The sequence below is a fragment of the Hemitrygon akajei genome, chromosome 3, assembly GCF_048418815.1.
Source record: "Hemitrygon akajei chromosome 3, sHemAka1.3, whole genome shotgun sequence".
Classification (NCBI taxonomy): domain Eukaryota; kingdom Metazoa; phylum Chordata; class Chondrichthyes; order Myliobatiformes; family Dasyatidae; genus Hemitrygon; species Hemitrygon akajei.
The window spans coordinates 115,783,408-115,807,164 of record NC_133126.1 but is presented as its reverse complement, the minus strand read 5'-3'; positions in this window follow the sequence as shown (position 1 = coordinate 115,807,164).

Below are 23,757 nucleotides of genomic sequence, written 5' to 3'. Positions count from 1 at the left end.
CTGTTTACACCAACACTGGTAATGCGCACAGTCATGTTTCCATTAAACACTGGGCAATGCACACACTACTGTTTACATTAACACTAGGCAATGCACTTACTCCTGTTTACATCAACACTGGTAATGCACACGCTCCTGTTTAATTCAACACTAGGTAATGCACACACTACTGTTTATATCAACACCGGGCAATGCCAACACCCCATTTTATACTAACAACGGGTAATGCACAAACTCCTGTTTACATCAACACCGGGTAATGCACACACTCCTGTTTAAATCAACACTGGGGAATGCACATACTACTGTTAATATCAACACTGGGCAATGCAAACACCCCATTTTATACTAACAACGGGTAATGCACAAACTCCTGTTTACATCAACACTGGGAATGCGCACAGTCATGTTTCCATTAAACACTGGGCAATGCACACACTCCTGTTTACATCAACACGGGTAATGCGCACAGTCATGTTTCCATTAAACACTGGGCAATGCACATGCTACTGTTTACATCAAAACTGGGCAATGCACTCAATCCTGTTTATATCAACACTGGGCAATGCAAACACCCCATTTTATACTAACAACGGGTAATGCACAAACTCCTGTTTCCATCAATATTGGGCAATGCACACACTCCTGTTTACATTAACACTGGGCAATGCACACACTCCTGTTTACATCAACACTGGTAATGCGCACAGTCATGTTTCCATTAAACACTGGGCAATGCACAAACTCCTGTTTACCGCAACACTGGTAATGCGCACAGTCATGTTTCCATTAAACACAGGGCAATGCCCACACTCCTGTTTACATTAACACTGGGCAATGCACACACTCCTGTTTACATCAACACTGCTAATGCGCACAGTCATGTTTCCTTTAAACACTGGGCAATGCACACACTCCTGTTTACATCAACACTGGTAATGCGCACAGTCATGTTTCCATTAAACACTGGGCAATGCACACACCCCTGTTTACATTAACACTGGGCAATGCACTCACTCCTGTTTACATCAAGAATAGGCAAAGCACACACTCCTGTTTACATCAACGTTGGGCAATGCAGACACTCCTGTTTTCATCAACACTGGGTAATGCACACATTCCTGTTTAATTCAACACTGGGTAATGCACACACTACTGTTTATATCAACACTGGGCAATGCCAAAACCCCATTTTATACTAACAACGGGTAATGCACAAACTCCTGTTTACATCAACACTGGGTAATGCACACACTCCTGTTTAAATCAACACGGGGTAATGCACACACTACTGTTAATATCAACACTGGGCAATGCAAACACCCCATTTTATAATAACAACGGGTAATGCACAAACTCCTGTTTACATCAACACTGGGAATGCGCACAGTCATGTTTCCATTAAACACTGGGCAATGCACACACTCCTGTTTACAGCAACACTGTTAATGCGCACAGTCATGTATCCATTAAACACTGGGCAATGCACACGCTCCTGTTTACATCAAAACTGGGCAATGCATACACTCCTGTTTACATCAACACTGGGCAATGCACACGCTCCTGTTTACATCAAAACTGGGCAATGCACAAACTCAGGTTTACATCAACACTGGGCAATGCTCAGACTCCTGTTTACATAAACACTGGGCAATGCAAACACCCCATTTTATACTAACAACGGGTAAAGCACAAACTCCTGTTTACATCAACACAGGGAATGCGCACAGTCATGTTTCCATTAAACACTGGGCAATGCACACACTCCTGATTACATCAACACTAGTAATGCGCACTGTCATCTTTCCATTAAACACTGGGCAATGCACACACTCCTGTTTACACCAACACTGGTAATGCACACAGTCATGTTTCCATTAAACACTGGGCAATGCGCACGCTCCTGTTTACATCAACACTGGTAATGCGCACAGTCATGTTTCCATTAAACACTGGGCAATGCACACACCCCTGTTTACATTAACACTGGGCAATGCACTCACTCCTGTTTACATCAACACTGGTAATGCACACGCTCCTGTTTACATCAAATCTGGGCAATGCACACACTCCTGTTTACATCAACACTGGGCAATGCGCTCACTTCAGTTTATATCAACACTGGGCAATGCACTCACTCCTGTTTATATCAACACTGGGCAATGCAAACACCCCATTTTATACTAACAACGGGTAATGCACAAACTCCTGTTTCAATCAATACTGGGCAATGCACACACTCCTGTTTACATTAACACTGGGCAATGCACACACTCCTGTTTACATCAACACTGGTAATGCGCACAGTCATGTTTCCATTAAACACTGGGCAATGCACACACTCCTGTTTACATCAACACTGGTAATGCGCACAGTGATGTTTCAATTAAACACTGGGCAATGCACACGCTCCTGTTTACATCAACACGGGTAATGCGCAGTCATGCTTCCATTAAACACTGGGCAATGCATACACTCCTGTTTACATCAACACTGGTAATGCGCACAGTCATGTTTCCATTAAACACTGGGCAATGCACACACTCCTGTTTACAGCAACACCGGTAATGCGCACAGTCATGTTTCAATTAAACACTGGGCAATGCACACGCTCCTGTTTACATCAACACTGGTAATGAGCACAGTCATGCTTCCATTAAACACTGGGCAATGCACACACTCCTGTTTACATCAACACTGGTAATGCGCACAGTCATGTTTCAATTAAACACTGGGCAATGCAAACGCTCCTGTTTACATCAAGACTGGTAATGCGCACAGTCATGTTTCCATTAAACACTGGGCAATGCACACGCTCCTGTTTACAGCAACACTGGTAATGCGGACAGTCATGTTTCAATTAAACACTGGGCAATGCACACACTCCTGTTTACATCAACACTGGTAATGCGCACAGTCATGTTTCCATTAAACACTGGGCAATACACACACTCCTGTTTACAGCAACACTGGTAATGCGCACAGTCATGTTTCCATTAAACACTGGGCAATGCACACACTACTGTTTACATGAACATTGGGCAATGCACACACTGCTGTTTACATCAAATCTGGACAAGCTCACACTCCTGTTTACATCAAAACTGGGCCGTGCACTCATTCCTGTTTACATCAACACTGGGTAATGCAAACACCCCAGTTAACACTAACAACGGGTAATGCACTCACTCCTGTTTAAATCAACATTGGGCAATGCACACACTCCTGTTTACATCAACACTGGAAATGCGAACAGTCATGCTTCCATTAAACACTGGGCAATGCACACACTCCTGTTTACAGCAACACTGTTAATGCGCACAGTCATGTATCCATTAAACACTGGGCAATGCACACGCTCCTGTTTACATCAAAACTGGGCAATGCATACACTCCTGTTTACATCAACACTGGGCAATGCACACGCTCCTGTTTACATCAAAACTGGGCAATGCACAAACTCAGGTTTACATCAACACTGGGCAATGCTCAGACTCCTGTTTACATAAACACTGGGCAATGCAAACACCCCATTTTATACTAACAACGGGTAAAGCACAAACTCCTGTTTACATCAACACAGGGAATGCGCACAGTCATGTTTCCATTAAACACTGGGCAATGCACACACTCCTGATTACATCAACACTAGTAATGCGCACTGTCATCTTTCCATTAAACACTGGGCAATGCACACACTCCTGTTTACACCAACACTGGTAATGCACACAGTCATGTTTCCATTAAACACTGGGCAATGCGCACGCTCCTGTTTACATCAACACTGGTAATGCGCACAGTCATGTTTCCATTAAACACTGGGCAATGCACACACCCCTGTTTACATTAACACTGGGCAATGCACTCACTCCTGTTTACATCAACACTGGTAATGCACACGCTCCTGTTTACATCAAATCTGGGCAATGCACACACTCCTGTTTACATCAACACTGGGCAATGCGCTCACTTCAGTTTATATCAACACTGGGCAATGCACTCACTCCTGTTTATATCAACACTGGGCAATGCAAACACCCCATTTTATACTAACAACGGGTAATGCACAAACTCCTGTTTCAATCAATACTGGGCAATGCACACACTCCTGTTTACATTAACACTGGGCAATGCACACACTCCTGTTTACATCAACACTGGTAATGCGCACAGTCATGTTTCCATTAAACACTGGGCAATGCACACACTCCTGTTTACATCAACACTGGTAATGCGCACAGTGATGTTTCAATTAAACACTGGGCAATGCACACGCTCCTGTTTACATCAACACGGGTAATGCGCAGTCATGCTTCCATTAAACACTGGGCAATGCATACACTCCTGTTTACATCAACACTGGTAATGCGCACAGTCATGTTTCCATTAAACACTGGGCAATGCACACACTCCTGTTTACAGCAACACCGGTAATGCGCACAGTCATGTTTCAATTAAACACTGGGCAATGCACACGCTCCTGTTTACATCAACACTGGTAATGAGCACAGTCATGCTTCCATTAAACACTGGGCAATGCACACACTCCTGTTTACATCAACACTGGTAATGCGCACAGTCATGTTTCAATTAAACACTGGGCAATGCAAACGCTCCTGTTTACATCAAGACTGGTAATGCGCACAGTCATGTTTCCATTAAACACTGGGCAATGCACACGCTCCTGTTTACAGCAACACTGGTAATGCGGACAGTCATGTTTCAATTAAACACTGGGCAATGCACACACTCCTGTTTACATCAACACTGGTAATGCGCACAGTCATGTTTCCATTAAACACTGGGCAATACACACACTCCTGTTTACAGCAACACTGGTAATGCGCACAGTCATGTTTCCATTAAACACTGGGCAATGCACACACTACTGTTTACATGAACATTGGGCAATGCACACACTGCTGTTTACATCAAATCTGGACAAGCTCACACTCCTGTTTACATCAAAACTGGGCCGTGCACTCATTCCTGTTTACATCAACACTGGGTAATGCAAACACCCCAGTTAACACTAACAACGGGTAATGCACTCACTCCTGTTTAAATCAACATTGGGCAATGCACACACTCCTGTTTACATCAACACTGGAAATGCGAACAGTCATGCTTCCATTAAACGCCGGGCAATGCACACACTCCTGTTTACAGCAACACTGGTAATGCGCACAGTCATGTTTCCATTAAACACTGGGCAATGCGCACGCTCCTGTTTACATCAAAACTGGGCAATGCACTCACTCCTCTTTATATCAACACTGTACAATGGAAACACCGCATTTTATACTAACAACGGGTAATGCACAAACTCCTGTTTACATCAACACAGGGAATGCGCACAGTCATGTTTCCATTAAACACTGGGCAATGCACACACTCCTGTTTACAGCAACACTGGTAATGCGCACAGTCATGTTTCCATTAAACACTGGGCAATGCACACACCCCTGTTTACATTAACACTGGGCAATGCACTCACTCCTGTTTACATCAACACTGGTAATGCACATGCTCCTGTTTACATCAAAACTGGGCAATGCACACACTCCAGTTTATATCAACACTGGGCAATGCACACACTCCTGTTTACATCAACACTGGTAATGCGCACAGTCATGTTTCCATTAAACACTGGGCAATGCACACACTCCTGTTTAATTCAACACTAGGTTATGCACACACTACTGTTTATATCAACACCGGGCAATGCCAACACCCCATTTTATACTAACAACGGGTAATGCACAAACTCCTGTTTACATCAACACCGGGTAATGCACACACTCCTGTTTAAATCAACACTGGGGAATGCACACACTACTGTTAATATCAACACTGGGCAATGCAAACACCCCATTTTATACTAACAACGGGTAATGCACAAACTCCTGTTTACATCAACACTGGGAATGCGCACAGTCATGTTTCCATTAAACACTGGGCAATGCACACACTCCTGTTTACATCAACACGGGTAATGCGCACAGTCATGTTTCCATTAAACACTGGGCAATGCACACGCTACTGTTTACATCAAAACTGGGCAATGCACTCAATCCTGTTTATATCAACACTGGGCAATGCAAACACCCCATTTTATACTAACAACGGGTAATGCACAAACTCCTGTTTCCATCAATACTGGGCAATGCACACACTCCTGTTTACATTAACACTAGGCAATGCACACACTCCTGTTTACATCAACACTGGTAATGCGCACAGTCATGTTTCCATTAAACACTGGGCAATGCACACACTCCTGTTTACCGCAACACTGGTAATGCGCACAGTCATGTTTCCATTAAACACTGGGCAATGCACAAGCTCCTGTTTACATCAACACTGGTAATGCGCACAGTCATGTTTCCTTTAAACACTGGGCAATGCACACACTCCTGTTTACATCAACACTGGTAATGCGCACAGTCATGTTTCCATTAAACACTGGGCAATGCACACACCCCTGTTTACATTAACACTGGGCAATGCACTCACTCCTGTTTACATCATGAATAGGCAAAGCACACACTCCTGTTTACATCAACGTTGGGCAATGCACACACTCATGTTTTCATCAACACTGGGTAATGCACACATTCCTGTTTAATTCAACACTGGGTAATGCACACACTCCTGTTTACACCAACACTGGTAATGCGCACAGTCATGTTTCCATTAAACACTGGGCAATGCACACACTACTGTTTACATTAACACTAGGCAATGCACTTACTCCTGTTTACATCAACACTGGTAATGCACACGCTCCTGTTTAATTCAACACTAGGTAATGCACACACTACTGTTTATATCAACACCGGGCAATGCCAACACCCCATTTTATACTAACAACGGGTAATGCACAAACTCCTGTTTACATCAACACCGGGTAATGCACACACTCCTGTTTAAATCAACACTGGGGAATGCACACACTACTGTTAATATCAACACTGGGCAATGCAAACACCCCATTTTATACTAACAACGGGTAATGCACAAACTCCTGTTTACATCAACACTGGGAATGCGCACAGTCATGTTTCCATTAAACACTGGGCAATGCACACACTCCTGTTTACATCAACACGGGTAATGCGCACAGTCATGTTTCCATTAAACACTGGGCAATGCACATGCTACTGTTTACATCAAAACTGGGCAATGCACTCAATCCTGTTTATATCAACACTGGGCAATGCAAACACCCCATTTTATACTAACAACGGGTAATGCACAAACTCCTGTTTCCATCAATATTGGGCAATGCACACACTCCTGTTTACATTAACACTGGGCAATGCACACACTCCTGTTTACATCAACACTGGTAATGCGCACAGTCATGTTTCCATTAAACACTGGGCAATGCACAAACTCCTGTTTACCGCAACACTGGTAATGCGCACAGTCATGTTTCCATTAAACACAGGGCAATGCCCACACTCCTGTTTACATTAACACTGGGCAATGCACACACTCCTGTTTACATCAACACTGCTAATGCGCACAGTCATGTTTCCTTTAAACACTGGGCAATGCACACACTCCTGTTTACATCAACACTGGTAATGCGCACAGTCATGTTTCCATTAAACACTGGGCAATGCACACACCCCTGTTTACATTAACACTGGGCAATGCACTCACTCCTGTTTACATCAAGAATAGGCAAAGCACACACTCCTGTTTACATCAACGTTGGGCAATGCAGACACTCCTGTTTTCATCAACACTGGGTAATGCACACATTCCTGTTTAATTCAACACTGGGTAATGCACACACTACTGTTTATATCAACACTGGGCAATGCCAAAACCCCATTTTATACTAACAACGGGTAATGCACAAACTCCTGTTTACATCAACACTGGGTAATGCACACACTCCTGTTTAAATCAACACGGGGTAATGCACACACTACTGTTAATATCAACACTGGGCAATGCAAACACCCCATTTTATAATAACAACGGGTAATGCACAAACTCCTGTTTACATCAACACTGGGAATGCGCACAGTCATGTTTCCATTAAACACTGGGCAATGCACACACTCCTGTTTACAGCAACACTGTTAATGCGCACAGTCATGTATCCATTAAACACTGGGCAATGCACACGCTCCTGTTTACATCAAAACTGGGCAATGCATACACTCCTGTTTACATCAACACTGGGCAATGCACACGCTCCTGTTTACATCAAAACTGGGCAATGCACACACTCAGGTTTACATCAACACTGGGCAATGCACAGACTCCTGTTTACATAAACACTGGGCAATGCAAACACCCCATTTTATACTAACAACGGGTAAAGCACAAACTCCTGTTTACATCAACACAGGGAATGCGCACAGTCATGTTTCCATTAAACACTGGGCAATGCACACACTCCTGATTACATCAACACTAGTAATGCGCACTGTCATCTTTCCATTAAACACTGGGCAATGCACACACTCCTGTTTACACCAACACTGGTAATGCACACAGTCATGTTTCCATTAAACACTGGGCAATGCGCACGCTCCTGTTTACATCAACACTGGTAATGCGCACAGTCATGTTTCCATTAAACACTGGGCAATGCACACACCCCTGTTTACATTAACACTGGGCAATGCACTCACTCCTGTTTACATCAACACTGGTAATGCACACGCTCCTGTTTACATCAAATCTGGGCAATGCACACACTCCTGTTTACATCAACACTGGGCAATGCGCTCACTTCAGTTTATATCAACACTGGGCAATGCACTCACTCCTGTTTATATCAACACTGGGCAATGCAAACACCCCATTTTATACTAACAACGGGTAATGCACAAACTCCTGTTTCAATCAATACTGGGCAATGCACACACTCCTGTTTACATTAACACTGGGCAATGCACACACTCCTGTTTACATCAACACTGGTAATGCGCACAGTCATGTTTCCATTAAACACTGGGCAATGCACACACTCCTGTTTACATCAACACTGGTAATGCGCACAGTGATGTTTCAATTAAACACTGGGCAATGCACACGCTCCTGTTTACATCAACACGGGTAATGCGCAGTCATGCTTCCATTAAACACTGGGCAATGCATACACTCCTGTTTACATCAACACTGGTAATGCGCACAGTCATGTTTCCATTAAACACTGGGCAATGCACACACTCCTGTTTACAGCAACACCGGTAATGCGCACAGTCATGTTTCAATTAAACACTGGGCAATGCACACGCTCCTGTTTACATCAACACTGGTAATGAGCACAGTCATGCTTCCATTAAACACTGGGCAATGCACACACTCCTGTTTACATCAACACTGGTAATGCGCACAGTCATGTTTCAATTAAACACTGGGCAATGCAAACGCTCCTGTTTACATCAAGACTGGTAATGCGCACAGTCATGTTTCCATTAAACACTGGGCAATGCACACGCTCCTGTTTACAGCAACACTGGTAATGCGGACAGTCATGTTTCAATTAAACACTGGGCAATGCACACACTCCTGTTTACATCAACACTGGTAAGGCGCACAGTCATGTTTCCATTAAACACTGGGCAATACACACACTCCTGTTTACAGCAACACTGGTAATGCGCACAGTCATGTTTCCATTAAACACTGGGCAATGCACACACTACTGTTTACATGAACATTGGGCAATGCACACACTGCTGTTTACATCAAATCTGGACAAGCTCACACTCCTGTTTACATCAACGTTGGGCAATGCACACACTCCTGTTTACATCAAATCTGGACAAAGCTCACACTCCAGTTTACATCAACACTGGGTAATTCTCACAACACTGCTTACATCAACACTGGGAATGAGCACAGTCATGTTTCCATTAAACACTGGGCAATGCACACACTCCTGTTTACAGCAACACTGGGCCGTGCACTCATTCCTGTTTACATCAACAATGGGTAATGCAAACACCCCAGTTAACACTAACAACGGGTAATGCACACACTCCTGTTTAAATAAACATTGGGCAATGCACACACTCCTGTTTACATCAACACTGGAAATGCGAACAGTCATGCTTCCATTAAACACCGGGCAATGCACACAATCCTGTTTACAGCAACACTGGTAATGCGCACAGTCATGTTTCCATTAAACACTGGGCAATGCGCACGCTCCTGTTTACATCAAATCTGGGCAATGCACTCACTCCTGTTTATATCAACACTGGGCAATGCAAACACCCCATTTTATACTAACAACGGGTAATGCACAAACTCCTGTTTACATCAACACAGAGAATGCGCACAGTCATGTTTCCATTAAACACTGGGCAATGCACACACTCCTGTTTACAGCAACACTGGTAATGCGCACAGTCATGTTTCCATTAAACACTGGGCAATGCGCAAGCTCCTGTTTACATCAACACTGGTAATGCGCACAGTCATGTTTCCATTAAACACTGGGCAATGCACACACCCCTGTTTACATTAACACTAGGCAATGCACTTACTCCTGTTTACATCAACACTGGTAATGCACACGCTCCTGTTTACATCAAAACTGGGCAATGCACTCACTCCTGTTTATATCAACACTGGGCAATGCACACACTCCTGTTTACATCAACACTGGTAATGCGCACAGTCATGTTTCCATTAAACACTGGGCAATGCACACACTCCTGTTTACAGCAACACTGGTAATGCGCACAGTCATGTTTCAATTAAACACTGGGCAATGCACACACTCCTGTTTACATCAACACTGGTAATGCGCACAGTCATGTTTCCATTAAACACTGGGCAATGCACACACTCCTGTTTACATCAACACTGGTAATGCGCACAGTCATGTTTCCATTAAACACTGGGCAATGCACACACTACTGTTTACATCAACGTTCGGCAATGCACACACTCCTGTTTACATCAAATCTGGACAAGCTCACACTCCTGTTTACATCAACACTGGGAATGCGCACAGTCATGTTTCCATTAAACACTGGGCAATGCACACACTCCTGTTTAACGCAACACTGGTAATGCGCACAGTCATGTTTCCATTAAACACTGGGCAATGCACAAGCTTCTGTTTACATCAACACTGGTAATGCGCACAGTCATGTTTCCATTAAACACTGGGCAATGCACACACTCCTGTTTACATCAACACTGGTAATGCGCACAGTCATGTTTCCATTAAACACTGGGCAATGCACACACCCCTGTTTACATTAACACTGGGCAATGCACTCACTCCTGTTTACATCAAGAATAGGCAAAGCACACACTCCTGTTTACATCAACGTTGGGCAATGCACACACTCCTGTTTACATCAAATCTGGACAAAGCTCACACTCCAGTTTACATCAACACTGGGTAATTCTCACAACACTGCTTACATCAACACTGGGCCGTGCACTCATTCCTGTTTACATCAACACTGGGTAATGCGAACAGTCATGCTTCCATTAAACGCCGGGCAATGCACACACTCCTGTTTAAATCAACATTGGGCAATGCACACACTCCTGTTTACATCAACACTGGAAATGCGAACAGTCATGCTTCCATTAAACGCCGGGCAATGCACACACTCCTGTTTACAGCAACACTGGTAATGCGCACAGTCATGTTTCCATTAAACACTGGGCAATGCGCACGCTCCTGTTTACATCAAAACTGGGCAATGCACTCACTCCTGTTTATATCAACACTGTACAATGCAAACACCGCATTTTATACTAACAACGGGTAATGCACAAACTCCTGTTTACATCAACACAGGGAATGCGCACAGTCATGTTTCCATTAAACACTGGGCAATGCACACACTCCTGTTTACAGCAACACTGGTAATGCGCACAGTCATGTTTCCATTAAACACTGGGCAATGCACACACCCCTGTTTACATTAACACTGGGCAATGCACTCACTCCTGTTTACATCAACACTGGTATTGCACATGCTCCTGTTTACATCAAAACTGGGCAATGCACACACTCCAGTTTATATCAACACTGGGCAATGCACACACTCCTGTTTACATCAACACTGGTAATGCGCACAGTCATGTTTCCATTAAACACTGGGCAATGCACACACTCCTGTTTAATTCAACACTAGGTTATGCACACACTACTGTTTATATCAACACCGGGCAATGCCAACACCCCATTTTATACTAACAACGGGTAATGCACAAACTCCTGTTTACATCAACACCGGGTAATGCACACACTCCTGTTTAAATCAACACTGGGGAATGCACACACTACTGTTAATATCAACACTGGGCAATGCAAACACCCCATTTTATACTAACAACGGGTAATGCACAAACTCCTGTTTACATCAACACTGGGAATGCGCACAGTCATGTTTCCATTAAACACTGGGCAATGCACACACTCCTGTTTACATCAACACGGGTAATGCGCACAGTCATGTTTCCATTAAACACTGGGCAATGCACACGCTACTGTTTACATCAAAACTGGGCAATGCACTCAATCCTGTTTATATCAACACTGGGCAATGCAAACACCCCATTTTATACTAACAACGGGTAATGCACAAACTCCTGTTTCCATCAATACTGGGCAATGCACACACTCCTGTTTACATTAACACTAGGCAATGCACACACTCCTGTTTACATCAACACTGGTAATGCGCACAGTCATGTTTCCATTAAACACTGGGCAATGCACACACTCCTGTTTACCGCAAAACTGGTAATGCGCACAGTCATGTTTCCATTAAACACTGGGCAATGCACAAGCTCCTGTTTACATCAACACTGGTAATGCGCACAGTCATGTTTCCTTTAAACACTGGGCAATGCACACACTCCTGTTTACATCAACACTGGTAATGCGCACAGTCATGTTTCCATTAAACACTGGGCAATGCACACACCCCTGTTTACATTAACACTGGGCAATGCACTCACTCCTGTTTACATCATGAATAGGCAAAGCACACACTCCTGTTTACATCAACGTTGGGCAATGCACACACTCATGTTTTCATCAACACTGGGTAATGCACACATTCCTGTTTAACTCAACACTGGGTAATGCACACACTCCTGTTTACACCAACACTGGTAATGCGCACAGTCATGTTTCCATTAAACACTGGGCAATGCACACACTACTGTTTACATTAACACTAGGCAATGCACTTACTCCTGTTTACATCAACACTGGTAATGCACACGCTCCTGTTTAATTCAACACTAGGTAATGCACACACTACTGTTTATATCAACACCGGGCAATGCCAACACCCCATTTTATACTAACAACGGGTAATGCACAAACTCCTGTTTACATCAACACCGGGTAATGCACACACTCCTGTTTAAATCAACACTGGGGAATGCACACACTACTGTTAATATCAACACTGGGCAATGCAAACACCCCATTTTATACTAACAACGGGTAATGCACAAACTCCTGTTTACATCAACACTGGGAATGCGCACAGTCATGTTTCCATTAAACACTGGGCAATGCACACACTCCTGTTTACATCAACACGGGTAATGCGCACAGTCATGTTTCCATTAAACACTGGGCAATGCACATGCTACTGTTTACATCAAAACTGGGCAATGCACTCAATCCTGTTTATATCAACACTGGGCAATGCAAACACCCCATTTTATACTAACAACGGGTAATGCACAAACTCCTGTTTCCATCAATATTGGGCAATGCACACACTCCTGTTTACATTAACACTGGGCAATGCACACACTCCTGTTTACATCAACACTGGTAATGCGCACAGTCATGTTTCCATTAAACACTGGGCAATGCACAAACTCCTGTTTACCGCAACACTGGTAATGCGCACAGTCATGTTTCCATTAAACACAGGGCAATGCCCACACTCCTGTTTACATTAACACTGGGCAATGCACACACTCCTGTTTACATCAACACTGCTAATGCGCACAGTCATGTTTCCTTTAAACACTGGGCAATGCACACACTCCTGTTTACATCAACACTGGTAATGCGCACAGTCATGTTTCCATTAAACACTGGGCAATGCACACACCCCTGTTTACATTAACACTGGGCAATGCACTCACTCCTGTTTACATCAAGAATAGGCAAAGCACACACTCCTGTTTACATCAACGTTGGGCAATGCAGACACTCCTGTTTTCATCAACACTGGGTAATGCACACATTCCTGTTTAATTCAACACTGGGTAATGCACACACTACTGTTTATATCAACACTGGGCAATGCCAAAACCCCATTTTATACTAACAACGGGTAATGCACAAACTCCTGTTTACATCAACACTGGGTAATGCACACACTCCTGTTTAAATCAACACGGGGTAATGCACACACTACTGTTAATATCAACACTGGGCAATGCAAACACCCCATTTTATAATAACAACGGGTAATGCACAAACTCCTGTTTACATCAACACTGGGAATGCGCACAGTCATGTTTCCATTAAACACTGGGCAATGCACACACTCCTGTTTACAGCAACACTGTTAATGCGCACAGTCATGTATCCATTAAACACTGGGCAATGCACACGCTCCTGTTTACATCAAAACTGGGCAATGCATACACTCCTGTTTACATCAACACTGGGCAATGCACACGCTCCTGTTTACATCAAAACTGGGCAATGCACACACTCAGGTTTACATCAACACTGGGCAATGCACAGACTCCTGTTTACATAAACACTGGGCAATGCAAACACCCCATTTTATACTAACAACGGGTAAAGCACAAACTCCTGTTTACATCAACACAGGGAATGCGCACAGTCATGTTTCCATTAAACACTGGGCAATGCACACACTCCTGATTACATCAACACTAGTAATGCGCACTGTCATCTTTCCATTAAACACTGGGCAATGCACACACTCCTGTTTACACCAACACTGGTAATGCACACAGTCATGTTTCCATTAAACACTGGGCAATGCGCACGCTCCTGTTTACATCAACACTGGTAATGCGCACAGTCATGTTTCCATTAAACACTGGGCAATGCACACACCCCTGTTTACATTAACACTGGGCAATGCACTCACTCCTGTTTACATCAACACTGGTAATGCACACGCTCCTGTTTACATCAAATCTGGGCAATGCACACACTCCTGTTTACATCAACACTGGGCAATGCGCTCACTTCAGTTTATATCAACACTGGGCAATGCACTCACTCCTGTTTATATCAACACTGGGCAATGCAAACACCCCATTTTATACTAACAACGGGTAATGCACAAACTCCTGTTTCAATCAATACTGGGCAATGCACACACTCCTGTTTACATTAACACTGGGCAATGCACACACTCCTGTTTACATCAACACTGGTAATGCGCACAGTCATGTTTCCATTAAACACTGGGCAATGCACACACTCCTGTTTACATCAACACTGGTAATGCGCACAGTGATGTTTCAATTAAACACTGGGCAATGCACACGCTCCTGTTTACATCAACACGGGTAATGCGCAGTCATGCTTCCATTAAACACTGGGCAATGCATACACTCCTGTTTACATCAACACTGGTAATGCGCACAGTCATGTTTCCATTAAACACTGGGCAATGCACACACTCCTGTTTACAGCAACACCGGTAATGCGCACAGTCATGTTTCAATTAAACACTGGGCAATGCACACGCTCCTGTTTACATCAACACTGGTAATGAGCACAGTCATGCTTCCATTAAACACTGGGCAATGCACACACTCCTGTTTACATCAACACTGGTAATGCGCACAGTCATGTTTCAATTAAACACTGGGCAATGCAAACGCTCCTGTTTACATCAAGACTGGTAATGCGCACAGTCATGTTTCCATTAAACACTGGGCAATGCACACGCTCCTGTTTACAGCAACACTGGTAATGCGCACAGTCATGTTTCAATTAAACACTGGGCAATGCACACACTCCTGTTTACATCAACACTGGTAATGCGCACAGTCATGTTTCCTTTAAACACTGGGGAATACACACACTCCTGTTTACAGCAACACTGGTAATGCGCACAGTCATGTTTCCATTAAACACTGGGCAATGCACACACTACTGTTTACATGAACATTGGGCAATGCACACACTGCTGTTTACATCAAATCTGGACAAGCTCACACTCCTGTTTACATCAACGTTGGGCAATGCACACACTCCTGTTTACATCAAATCTGGACAAAGCTCACACTCCAGTTTACATCAACACTGGGTAATTCTCACAACACTGCTTACATCAACACTGGGAATGAGCACAGTCATGTTTCCATTAAACACTGGGCAATGCACACACTCCTGTTTACAGCAACACTGGGCCGTGCACTCATTCCTGTTTACATCAACACTGGGTAATGCAAACACCCCAGTTAACACTAACAACGGGTAATGCACACACTCCTGTTTAAATAAACATTGGGCAATGCACACACTCCTGTTTACATCAAGACTGGAAATGCGAACAGTCATGCTTCCATTAAACACCGGGCAATGCACACAATCCTGTTTACAGCAACACTGGTAATGCGCACAGTCATGTTTCCATTAAACACTGGGCAATGCGCACGCTCCTGTTTACATCAAAACTGGGCAATGCACTCACTCCTGTTTATATCAACACTGGGCAATGCAAACACCCCATTTTATACTAACAACGGGTAATGCACAAACTCCTGTTTACATCAACACAGAGAATGCGCACAGTCATGTTTCCATTAAACACTGGGCAATGCACACACTCCTGTTTACAGCAACACTGGTAATGCGCACAGTCATGTTTCCATTAAACACTGGGCAATGCGCAAGCTCCTGTTTACATCAACACTGGTAATGCGCACAGTCATGTTTCCATTAAACACTGGGCAATGCACACACTCCTGTTTACAGCAACACTGGTAATGCGCACAGTCATGTTTCCATTAAACACTGGGCAATGCGCAAGCTCCTGTTTACATCAACACTGGTAATGCGCACAGTCATGTTTCCATTAAACACTGGGCAATGCACACACTCCTGTTTACATCAACACTGGTAATGCGCACAGTCATGTTTCCATTAAACACTGGGCAATGCACACACCCCTGTTTACATTAACACTGGGCAATGCACTCACTCCTGTTTACATCAAGAATAGGCAAAGCACACACTCCTGTTTACATCAACGTTGGGCAATGCACACACTCCTGTTTACATCAAATCTGGACAAAGCTCACACTCCAGTTTACATCAACACTGGGTAATTCTCACAACACTGCTTACATCAACACTGGGCCGTGCACTCATTCCTGTTTACAGCAACACTGGTAATGCGCACAGTCATGTTTCCATTAAACACTGGGCAATGCGCACGCTCCTGTTTACATCAAAACTGGGCAATGCACTCACTCCTGTTTACATTAACACTAGGCAATGCACACACTCCTGTTTACATCAACACTGGTAATGCGCACAGTCATGTTTCCATTAAACACTGGGCAATGCACACACTCCTGTTTACCGCAACACTGGTAATGCGCACAGTCATGTTTCCATTAAACACTGGGCAATGCACAAGCTCCTGTTTACATCAACACTGGTAATGCGCACAGTCATGTTTCCTTTAAACACTGGGCAATGCACACACTCCTGTTTACATCAACACTGGTAATGCGCACAGTCATGTTTCCATTAAACACTGGGCAATGCACACACCCCTGTTTACATTAACACTGGGCAATGCACTCACTCCTGTTTACATCATGAATAGGCAAAGCACACACTCCTGTTTACATCAACGTTGGGCAATGCACACACTCATGTTTTCATCAACACTGGGTAATGCACACATTCCTGTTTAATTCAACACTGGGTAATGCACACACTCCTGTTTACACCAACACTGGTAATGCGCACAGTCATGTTTCCATTAAACACTGGGCAATGCACACACTACTGTTTACATTAACACTAGGCAATGCACTTACTCCTGTTTACATCAACACTGGTAATGCACACGCTCCTGTTTAATTCAACACTAGGTAATGCACACACTACTGTTTATATCAACACCGGGCAATGCCAATACCCCATTTTATACTAACAACAGGTAATGCACAAACTCCTGTTTACATCAACACCGGGTAATGCACACACTCCTGTTTAAATCAACACTGGGGAATGCACACACTACTGTTAATATCAACACTGGGCAATGCAAACACCCCATTTTATACTAACAACGGGTAATGCACAAACTCCTGTTTACATCAACACTGGGAATGCGCACAGTCATGTTTCCATTAAACACTGGGCAATGCACACACTCCTGTTTACATCAACACGGGTAATGCGCACAGTCATGTTTCCATTAAACACTGGGCAATGCACATGCTACTGTTTACATCAAAACTGGGCAATGCACTCAATCCTGTTTATATCAACACTGGGCAATGCAAACACCCCATTTTATACTAACAACGGGTAATGCACAAACTCCTGTTTCCATCAATATTGGGCAATGCACACACTCCTGTTTACATCAACACTGGTAATGCGCACAGTCATGTTTCCATTAAACACAGGGCAATGCACAAACTCCTGTTTACCGCAACACTGGTAATGCGCACAGTCATGTTTCCATTAAACACAGGGCAATGCACACACTCCTGTTTACATTAACACTGGGCAATGCACACACTCCTGTTTACATCAACACTGCTAATGCGCACAGTCATGTTTCCTTTAAACACTGGGCAATGCACACACTCCTGTTTACATCAACACTGGTAATGCGCACAGTCATGTTTCCATTAAACACTGGGCAATGCACACACCCCTGTTTACATTAACACTGGGCAATGCACTCACTCCTGTTTACATCAAGAATAGGCAAAGCACACACTCCTGTTTACATCAACGTTGGGCAATGCAGACACTCCTGTTTTCATCAACACTGGGTAATGCACACATTCCTGTTTAATTCAACACTGGGTAATGCACACACTACTGTTTATATCAACACTGGGCAATGCCAAAACCCCATTTTATACTAACAACGGGTAATGCACAAACTCCTGTTTACATCAACACTGGGTAATGCACACACTCCTGTTTAAATCAACACGGGGTAATGCACACACTACTGTTAATATCAACACTGGGCAATGCAAACACCCCATTTTATAATAACAACGGGTAATGCACAAACTCCTGTTTACATCAACACTGGGAATGCGCACAGTCATGTTTCCATTAAACACTGGGCAATGCACACACTCCTGTTTACAGCAATACTGTTAATGCGCACAGTCATGTATCCATTAAACACTGGGCAATGCACACGCTCCTGTTTACATCAAAACTGGGCAATGCATACACTCCTGTTTACATCAACACTGGGCAATGCACACGCTCCTGTTTACATCAAAACTGGGCAATGCACACACTCAGGTTTACATCAACACTGGGCAATGCACAGACTCCTGTTTACATAAACACTGGGCAATGCAAACACCCCATTTTATACTAACAACGGGTAAAGCACAAACTCCTGTTTACATCAACACAGGGAATGCGCACAGTCATGTTTCCATTAAACACTGGGCAATGCACACACTCCTGATTACATCAACACTAGTAATGCGCACTGTCATCTTTCCATTAAACACTGGGCAATGCACACACTCCTGTTTACACCAACACTGGTAATGCGCACAGTCATGTTTCCATTAAACACTGGGCAATGCGCACGCTCCTGTTTACATCAACACTGGTAATGCGCACAGTCATGTTTCCATTAAACACTGGGCAATGCACACACCCCTGTTTACATTAACACTGGGCAATGCACTCACTCCTGTTTACATCAACACTGGTAATGCACACGCTCCTGTTTACATCAAATCTGGGCAATGCACACACTCCTGTTTACATCAACACTGGGCAATGCGCTCACTTCAGTTTATATCAACACTGGGCAATGCACTCACTCCTGTTTATATCAACACTGGGCAATGCAAACACCCCATTTTATACTAACAACGGGTAATGCACAAACTCCTGTTTCAATCAATACTGGGCAATGCACACACTCCTGTTTACATTAACACTGGGCAATGCACACACTCCTGTTTACATCAACACTGGTAATGCGCACAGTCATGTTTCCATTAAACACTGGGCAATGCACACACTCCTGTTTACATCAACACTGGTAATGCGCACAGTGATGTTTCAATTAAACACTGGGCAATGCACACGCTCCTGTTTACATCAACACGGGTAATGCGCAGTCATGCTTCCATTAAACACTGGGCAATGCATACACTCCTGTTTACATCAACACTGGTAATGCGCACAGTCATGTTTCCATTAAACACTGGGCAATGCACACGCTCCTGTTTACAGCAACACCGGTAATGCGCACAGTCATGTTTCAATTAAACACTGGGCAATGCACACGCTCCTGTTTACATCAACACTGGTAATGAGCACAGTCATGCTTCCATTAAACACTGGGCAATGCACACACTCCTGTTTACATCAACACTGGTAATGCGCACAGTCATGTTTCAATTAAACACTGGGCAATGCAAACGCTCCTGTTTACATCAAGACTGGTAATGCGCACAGTCATGTTTCCATTAAACACTGGGCAATGCACACGCTCCTGTTTACAGCAACACTGGTAATGCGCACAGTCATGTTTCAATTAAACACTGGGCAATGCACACACTCCTGTTTACATCAACACTGGTAATGCGCACAGTCATGTTTCCATTAAACACTGGGCAATACACACACTCCTGTTTACAGCAACACTGGTAATGCGCACAGTCATGTTTCCATTAAACACTGGGCAATGCACACACTACTGTTTACATGAACATTGGGCAATGCACACACTGCTGTTTACATCAAATCTGGACAAGCTCACACTCCTGTTTACATCAACGTTGGGCAATGCACACACTCCTGTTTACATCAAATCTGGACAAAGCTCACACTCCAGTTTACATCAACACTGGGTAATTCTCACAACACTGCTTACATCAACACTGGGAATGAGCACAGTCATGTTTCCATTAAACACTGGGCAATGCACACACTCCTGTTTACATCAAAACTGGGCCGTGCACTCATTCCTGTTTACATCAACACTGGGTAATGCAAACACCCCAGTTAACACTAACAACGGGTAATGCACTCACTCCTGTTTAAATCAACATTGGGCAATGCACACACTCCTGTTTACATCAACACTGGAAATGCGAACAGTCATGCTTCCATTAAATGCTGGGCAATGCACACACTCCTGTTTACAGCAACATTGGTAATGCGCACAGTCATGTTTCCATTAAACATTGGGCAATGCGCACGCTCCTCTTTACATCAAAACTGGGCAATGCACTCACTCCTGTTTATATCAACACTGGGCAATGCAAACACCCCATTTTATACTAACAACGGGTAATGCACAAACTCCTGTTTACATCAACACAGGGAATGCGCAAAGTCATGTTTCCATTAAACACTGGGCAATGCACACACCCCTGTTTACATTAACACTGGGCAATGCACTCACTCCTGTTTACATTAACACTGGTAATGCACACGCTCCTGTTTACATCAAAACTGGGCAATGCACACACTCCTGTTTATATCAACACTGGGCAATGCAAACACCCCATTTTATACTAACAACGGGTAATGCACAAACTCCTGTTTCAATCAATACTGGGCAATGCACACACTCCTGTTTACATTAACACTGGGCAATGCACACACTCCCGTTTACATCAACACTGGTAATGCGCACAGTCATGTTTCCATTAAACACTGGGCAATTCACACACTCCTGTTTACAGCAACACTGGTAATGCGCACAGTCATGTTTCAATTAAACACTGGGCAATGCACACGCTCCTGTTTACATCAACACTGGTAATGCGCACAGACATGTTTCCATTAAACACTGGGCAATGCACACACTCCTGTTTACATCAACACTGGTAATGCGCACAGTCATGTTTCCATTAAACACTGGGCAATGCACATACTCCTGTTTACAGCAACACTGGTAATGCGCACAGTCATGTTTCCATTAAACACTGGGCAATGCACACACTACTGTTTACATCAACGTTGGGCAATGCACACACTCCTGTTTACATCAAATCTGGACAAGCTCACACTCCTGTTTACATCAACACTGGGAATGAGCACAGTCATGTTTCCATTAAACACTGGGCAATGCACACACTCCTGTTTACTTCAACACTGGGCCGTGCACTCATTCCTGTTTACATCAACACTAGGTAATGCAAACACCCCAGTTAACACTAACAACGGGTAATGCACACACTCCTGTTTAAATCAACACTGGGCAATGCACACACTCCTGTTTACATCAACACTGGTAATGCGCACAGTCATGTTTCAATTAAACACTGGGCAATGCACACACTCCTGTTTACAGCAACACTGGTAATGCGCACAGTCATGTTTCAATTAAACACTGGGCAATGCACACACTCCTGTTTACAGCAACACTGGTAATGCGCACAGTCATGTTTCCATTAAACACTGGGCAATACACACGCTCCTGTTTACATCAACACTGGTAATGCGCACAGTCATGTTTCCATTAAACACTGGGCAATGCACACGCTCCTGTTTACATCAACACTGGTAATGCGCACAGTCATGTTTCCATTAAACACTGGGCAATGCACATACTCCTGTTTACAGCAACACTGGTAATGCGCACAGTCATGTTTCCATTAAACACTGGGCAATGCACACACTACTGTTTTCATCAACGTTGGGCAATGCACACACTCCTGTTTTCATCAAATCTGGACAAGCTCACACTCCTGTTTACATTAACACTGGGCAATGCACTCACTCCTGTTTACATCAACACTGGTAATGCACACGCTCCTTTTAACATCAAAACTGGGCAATGCAAACACCCCATTTTATACTAACAACGGGTAATGCACAAACTCCTGTTTCAATCAATACTGGGCAATGCACACACTCCTCTTTACATCAAAACTGGGCAATGCACTCACTCCTGTTTATATCAACACTGGGCAATGCAAACACCCCATTTTATACTAACAACGGGTAATGCACAAACTCCTGTTTACATCAACACAGGGAATGCGCAAAGTCATGTTTCCATTAAACACTGGGCAATGCACACACTCCTGTTTACAGCAACACCGGTAATGCGCACAGTCATGTTTCAATTAAACACTGGGCAATGCACACTCTCCTGTTTACATCAACACTGAGTATGCGCACAGTCATGTTTCCATTAAACACTGGGCAATGCACACACTCCTGTTTACAGCAACACTGGTAATGCGCACAGTCATGTTTCAATTAAACACTGGGCAATGCACACGCTCCTGTTTACATCAACACTGGTAATGCGCACAGACATGTTTCCATTAAACACTGGGCAATTCACACACTCCTGTTTACAGCAACACTGGTAATGCGCACAGTCATGTTTCAATTAAACACTGGGCAATGCACACGCTCCTGTTTACATCAACACTGGTAATGCGCACAGACATGTTTCCATTAAACACTGGGCAATGCACACACTCCTGTTTACATCAACACTGGTAATGCGCACAGTCATGTTTCCATTAAACACTGGGCAATGCACATACTCCTGTTTACAGCAACACTGGTAA